Here is a 6,892-nt window from a genome sequence, read left to right as displayed (position 1 = left end):
TGCCACCACACACACCACAGCGCCACTGAGGCATTTTCCTATGCAAAAAATGTCCCTTTGTAACCACAGGAAACCTAATGATCCGATGCATCTGCCAGCAAAAACTTTTCTGGTAGAGAAAGAACTTGTATTGGACTTTTTGGATAGTGTCTGTCTCCAGACTCCACCACAGTTTCATGCTTGAGCCAGCAATATTCTATTATAGTTTATTCAAGGTGTTACAGATATTATTATTGTCACGGATGTCTTTCTCGGGTAACTGGGTAACTCGGGTAACATCGTTTCAGTGTGCACCCATATATAATTGTTAATAAACACGTCAGCATCCAGTAGCACAGTCGAGGACTTGCAGTGGCGCTGATTTCTTTGGCTTGCTTTTTGAGGCTGACCATGATTTTCTCAGGTTTCCCACCTGTAATTCAAAGACACTCCTGTCTGCCCAGCTAATGAAGGGTTCCTCATCTCCTGAGGAACATGCTTTCTAGAGACACTCTAAGGCTTAGGCATCTTTAACATGACAGTCATTTATAATTAGAAGCTTCAAATTAAACAGCATAAAGGAAATGAAATAAAATAAAAAGACACAAATTCACAGTACTCAGCAAACAGCTAGTGGATTTGCCAGTGTTACTGGAGAGCTTTGGTACAGAGGCAGTAGACTGAATAAAAATCTTTACCGGCATCCCCTGATAGAAACCACTGACAGTTCAGCCTATCATTTTGTAGAAGATTCTCAGAGAAGCGTTTTCCTTGCAGCTGAGAAGACAGAAACACATTATGCATGCTTAAAGTCAATGCAAGGAAACAGAGCCCCGCAAAACATACTTAATATAGGTTTGATTTCCTGTGGAATGCTTTCCAGATGTTCTCTGAAACAGGCCTCTAAAAAATGATGTGAGGTAATTTTTTTGCAAAGAGAAAGAGAAAATTCTGGTTTGTGTCACTGCATCTGAGAATCACTGTTCTGATTCTTTATTACATTACCTTGTGCTCAGGGTTTGCACCGTATTTTTTCAAAATTGGTTTTATTACACAAAAGGTCAGTAGTATAACAGTATTTATATTACCCAATTGTAAATAAATCATACTTGGTTAGAATCACATTTGAGCTTAGTGGTTTTCCTTAAACCCAAAGGACACCTAGTATATTAAATTAAAATTACTCGCATGCATGATCTTGAGTCACTTAGAGGATTAACTTACATTGATAAACTACAAGATTAGTGTTTTGTTAAGTTCTTTTGATTTTCTGTAGCAGACATTGTGTAAAAAGATCTAACACATATCTAGCAGATGATCTGAGCAAGGGGAAAGGATAACAGAAAATGGTATATGACTTACTTCACTGCTTTGCATAAAATATATTAATAGAACATGTGTGTGGGTTATGTTTACTTTGAGCACTTGTTACTCAGAAAATTGGGGTTTGTTAGTAGAAAAAGAGGAAGAATATTTGTACTGATAATTTTAAATCACAGATATGTGTAGATGGAAGTATTTTTCATTTTGCATGACTGAATTTCTGATGGTTTGCTCTCCATTATCTGGGGTACTAGAAGGCTCCTGGTAAACAAAACGCCTGGGTACCGTAGGTACTGGCAGGTGTGGTGGGGAACATGGTACAGGCAGCTAGCCAGTTTGGGTCGAGTGTGGGATGCTCAGCTGGAGGAACTAGCTTTGGTGGACTGTCGTGTCTGTGGACTTTGGAGGACTGTGCCTGATGCTCTGAGCAGGGATCTGTGATGCTGAGAAGCATCCGAATGAATCTCGTGTGGTCTCCAGCTGTTTCTGTATCCAGTTATTCCATAATCTAAACAGGCTGCCTGTATGTAATTGGGCATGGTCTGTATTTTGCTTCCAGATGAACAACATAATTTTTAGAGATAAATTGAATGCACAATCAAGTATTTCTGTGGGCTTAGGCTGCCAGGCATTTAAAATAACAAAACAGAAGCAAAACCAGAAAAAACCAGCTTGTTCAGTTAGTAGCTGGTGTTTGGTGACCAAGATCGTCTGATGGTTTCTGCCAGTGTTGCAAAAGATTCAAGTCTGCTTGTGTCAGAGAAACTGCTTTCAGTGTTCAGGTCTTGGAAGCCAGATGGTCTGCCATCAGATCTTTACTTTTTTACCCTTCCTTCCCGATTCCCAAAAGGTACAAACGCTGATCTGTGTGTCAGGGTGCACGCACCCCCCTGGGACAGGCGGGGCACGACCTTGCAGGCAGGGCTCATCCCACCACCGCAGCCAGGGAGTGGGACAGCCCTGGGCAGTGGGCACCTCCCTGGGGACCGACGTGGTGGACCTGGCTCAGTGGGTCCCATGGCTGGGCTGGGCAGGGCTGGATGCAGGAGCCGGAGACCGAGGACCTACAGCATTGCTGGAGCAGGGACTAAGGCCTGGGGGGACAGCTGGAATCAGTCCTGGGTCATAGGCAGGGTAGGGGAAGCCCCAGGGGTGGGCAGTGATGTTAGTGCCTTTAGGGCCCAGATACTGCTGTTGTTTGAGAAGGGGAGCAGCAACCAAAGACAAACTGACTTTTTTTTTTTTTTCTGAAAAAAATAATGGAGTTGCTGCTCAATAAATGTAAGTAAAAATGTCTATTTTAAAAAACTGTCAAAATTGGTAGTTGCTCGCAGGTTCTCAATAGTGTGTGTACATAGCTAAGGAGTATAAGATGTATTAGTATTACACAGCTCTGGTGTCTTTTAATGAAAAAAAATGGGTCAGTGCTGTATTACTAGGTGCTGGGAGGCTCATCTCTCTTGTGATGGAGCTTCTCTGAGGGTTTTTCGGCTCACTGGTTGATAGAGTTTCTTACGTAACCTTTGCCTCATTTTCTCGCTACCCACTCACTGTGTTTATGAAACAAGGAGAAAATGAGAAGCTCCTCCAACAACGAAGCCATTAGTTTGGCTGCATACCAACCCCTCTTGCCACTCTAATGTCCCAGCAGAAGTCACACCTCTCAAGCTATACGGGAGCTATTTGTAGCTGCAGAGGAGGATGCAGCATTTGACCCCCACAAAAGAAGAACAAGTATTTTGGCTTGTTTTTTTCTTTTTCTGTAATGGTGTCGTTTATCACTATGACACATATTCATTGACTTAGTCTGCATTTTTTCAGTGTCAGATTTATACTTTTCTGTTTTGAATATTGATGCAGCACTTCCCTTACGTGACTACACTGTGTCTGCCAAATGGTGTCTAGACGCTAGAGCAGCTTTGACTAATTAGCGTAGTCACCCCAGTCCCTCAGCTTTGGCATTTACGTGCTCTTTATGTTACTGCTGTCGAGCCGTAAATAGGTACCTAAACACAGGCAGCGATGTAAAGAGAGGAGCAGTGAGCATGTCCAGACTTCGCCTAACATCAGCGAGGTGAGCACAGTGGGCAGCTGCTGTCGCTCTCTGCGTTCACTAATAGGGCAACTGGTTGTAACCACTCACTTGGTCATCACACCGTACGTGTGTGCAGACGAGGTGACATCTGGATTCAGATCTTCTGGTCTGAAGATCACCGATGGAAAGGCAAGACTAATAGAAGATTTCTTGCTCAAGGCTCAGCCCCTCTGTACCAACAACTGGAGATGCATAGAGCCAGAGAGAGGAAGTAAGAGAAATCAACACCTGCTAGCCCGGCGATAGGAGTACTTCTTGGGGAGGGCTCCAATGTCTGGTTCCAACAGGATGTGATTTACACCAGATCCAAACTAAAAAAGTGCCAGTTTAATAATTGTCTGCAGCTTCATCGTTAATATCATGCGTTTAAATACTGCACTAGTACTGAAGCTGAGTTGACCAACTTTAGAGGGAGAACTGATAAATATCAAAGAAAACTTCAGACCATCAAAGAACTTTTAGAAAGTCTGGAGAATAAAACACAGTGAAAAGCTGATCAATGTTGCCTATGCAACAGGCTGTGCTAATATAAAATTAAATTGACACCAAAGTTATATGCAGATTATCACAGTGCTGCTATTAACCAAACTTATTTGTAAGCAAAATTCAAAAGTTTCGATTTATCCTGCTGAGTATTTAAAGAACCTCTATCAAAAGGAAAACAAATTATCTTTGATTTCTTTGTATTTTTAACTGTTACAAATGATTTTACTGGTGCTAACGCAAAGCATTAGAGAAAGCAGGTTTGGGACTTTTTTCTTCTCAGAAAGACTGTTGTTTGAGCAGATTTTCTCTGAATTTGCCAATAGGATTATTCTTATTTTTCAGTTAGTGGTATACAAAATATTTAAAGTAAGCTTTCCAGAAGATCTGCAGTTTGCTCTGAGGAGATTTTCCAGGGCTAAAATAGAACTCATTTAATTTGTAGGGTTTTTTGCCCTACAAAGATTTTTTTTTTTTCTTACTAGGAAGATTTAGGTGGTTCTCTTCAGTTTGTGGGGTTTTATGCAAGAGACAGGAAAAAATCATTAATACTGCCGTGCGGAAAGAGGACTTGTGATTCTTCCACAGAAAAAATAAATTAATAGTTCCTTTAAAATGTAGTCCTGCTACAGGTTAGTATGTGCAGTATAAAACTGTCTCTCTCTACCCGGCCATCTGGCAAACAGACACATATATGTACAGTGCACATGTAAAATTGTACACACTTGAAGGCACACACGCTGCATACTATTCTCCAGATGACCAAACTGCTTAATCATTGGTTAGACGCTTACTCACAAGTTACTACCTACAAGTTGCTTCCTGCTGAAGGAACACCAGGTTAACACAGTATGCATATTTTTATAGGACTGCTATCACCTGATTGCTCTTTTTGAGCATCACCAAAAGGATTGTCTTTTTTGTCCTAACAGTTCTTGACATCACGTGCAATACTTCAGAATAATGATTCTGTGGTTCCTAATTAGGCTAATTTGTCTCTCTCTCGATAAATACCAGTGCCACCGTTTTGGTATTGTTGATGAGCACACGCTCATCCGTGCAGTCTACTGGAAATGTTTGGGGCTAGATCTTCAGTGAGTGTTGATCAGCAGATCTGCACTGAAAATAATGGAGTTATTTTATGGCAGATGGAGGTCTCTCTCTGAATTTATTTTCTGGCCTTAACTTTATCTCCAGTGTAAATGAATCCACATACCTATCAGGTGTATTTAACAGCTCAGGAGAGAGTAAGAACTTTGATAGTATGAGGTTTGGATGACTGACTAGGGAGGAGGTGTATGATGATGTCCAGTAATGCTTGGACCAGAGCTATTTGAACTGTATTTGGCTTATGAAAACTTAAATGTGCAACATTGTCAGCTCATTACCTTTTACGACCACAAAAATTCTTCAGAAATTAACATAGAAATCAAGCTATATTCAAAAGGGACCAGCCAAGCAATTTTTAGCTTCCTGTAGGGTTTACAACAAATACACTCTTTAAGCAGACTGGGTAGTGAATGACTGATATTATTCCATAGTTACCAGTCCTTAAAAAGAGAAGAGGAATGTATTAAACGATCTCTGGACCAATGCACCTAATAATCTAAGGGAGAACTGCACATTTAAGAATGATGAAATGATGGCAAGAAATATTTTCAGGATTATCAAGATGCTGATCATATAATTGCATCTCCAAAAACACTTAATTGTGGTCACATAAGTAATGAAATTTAAAACTGGGAGCTACTTCATTTTCGAAATGCAGAAATACTGCACCTACAACAGGCTTGTTCTTTGTACCACAACAAAGGTTTTTCATACTGGGCAGGTGTAATAGGCTCTGTTCCATCCTGAAACAGACTTCATCCAGGTATTAGCAAAATTTGTAAAAACCTTAGAAAGTGTCACCTGTCTTTGTTCCCAATTGCTCAGCTGGCTGGATCCAAGCCACTGTCTTAATTATTGACTGGGAGAGGATTCACTGCAGTGACATAGGGTTCCCTTGCCCAGATTTTCTTCATGGTGCTGCTGTTTATCTCTTCCCATGCACTGGAATCTATTTCGTCTCAGCCTGTCCCCTGGTTGGTGCAGTTCACCAGCAAAGTACAGATTTTATGGAAATTTAGAAATTTATGTATACACATAGGGCGTCTTGAATTATTGGTAGGAAGCTTGACTTTTTAAAGCTGTTAAAGGCAACTGGGTACATATGTCCATCTCAAGGTTAAACAGTTAAACGAGAAAAAGGAGAGAGTAAAAAGCTTACAGCTGACTGTGATTTGAAGGCAGCCATGGATTTGCTGGTGTCAGTACAGTATGTAAGGAACTAAAAAGAGGTCGTGAGAATAGCTCGGATAAATTCAGGTACAGTTTGCATACGGTCTATTTATAGGATGCTTTCTCAAACCAAGCCAGTGAACCTTTTGAAGTTTACCCATCACTACTTTCAGGCCAATTAATGATGTACATCCAATCCCATTTTGAGATAGGTAAAACAGTAAAGCAAACAAAGATAATTAGTCTCTGGAGCATGTAAACAAATAAAGTAAATCACTTGCAAATGACTTATTTTTTGCTTGCTTTTGTGTTTTTGTTGCAAAACTGAGAAAGGACGTTTATATTACAATCTACATAATGCCAGAGCAGTGCTGTAAACACATAGATTATACAGTCCTGATTTTGAGAGGGCTTTGCAAAGATTAAGCACCTGATCCTGAAACACCACTGTGAGTTGTTACGAGCAAAAGTTCATCCCTTTTTCACAGAAGAGAAGATCAAAGTAGGGTGGTTAAATAATTTTGCTTATGGAGGTAAAGGTCTAAATGACACTTTATAAATAAACAAAAGTCACTGCTCCAAGTTTACGAGTGTAAGTGAAAGCACTAGTGGAGCGGAGGAGAGCAGGCCAAGGTGGGCAGGAGGTTGGCTCCAGCGTGTGGGACCTTGACCCCAGCTCAGAAATGCCTCTCAAATTTTACAGGCTTGAATGAGAGCGTTGTGTGTCCTTTA

The 6,892-nt window shown here is 40.7% G+C and overlaps 1 protein-coding gene across 1 annotated transcript in view; it reads left to right on the top strand.

The window, feature by feature from the left end:
* The window catches only part of GFRA1 (GDNF family receptor alpha 1), a 54,401-nt gene that overhangs the window by 9,608 nt on the left and 37,901 nt on the right, over positions 1-6,892 (top strand). The gene's annotated exons all lie outside the window — the stretch shown is intronic.

The sequence above is a fragment of the Buceros rhinoceros genome, unplaced genomic scaffold (assembly GCF_000710305.1).
Source record: "Buceros rhinoceros silvestris isolate BGI_N320 unplaced genomic scaffold, ASM71030v1 scaffold18220, whole genome shotgun sequence".
Taxonomy (NCBI): Eukaryota; Metazoa; Chordata; class Aves; order Bucerotiformes; family Bucerotidae; genus Buceros; species Buceros rhinoceros.
This window is presented reverse-complemented; position numbering and strand designations above follow the sequence as displayed.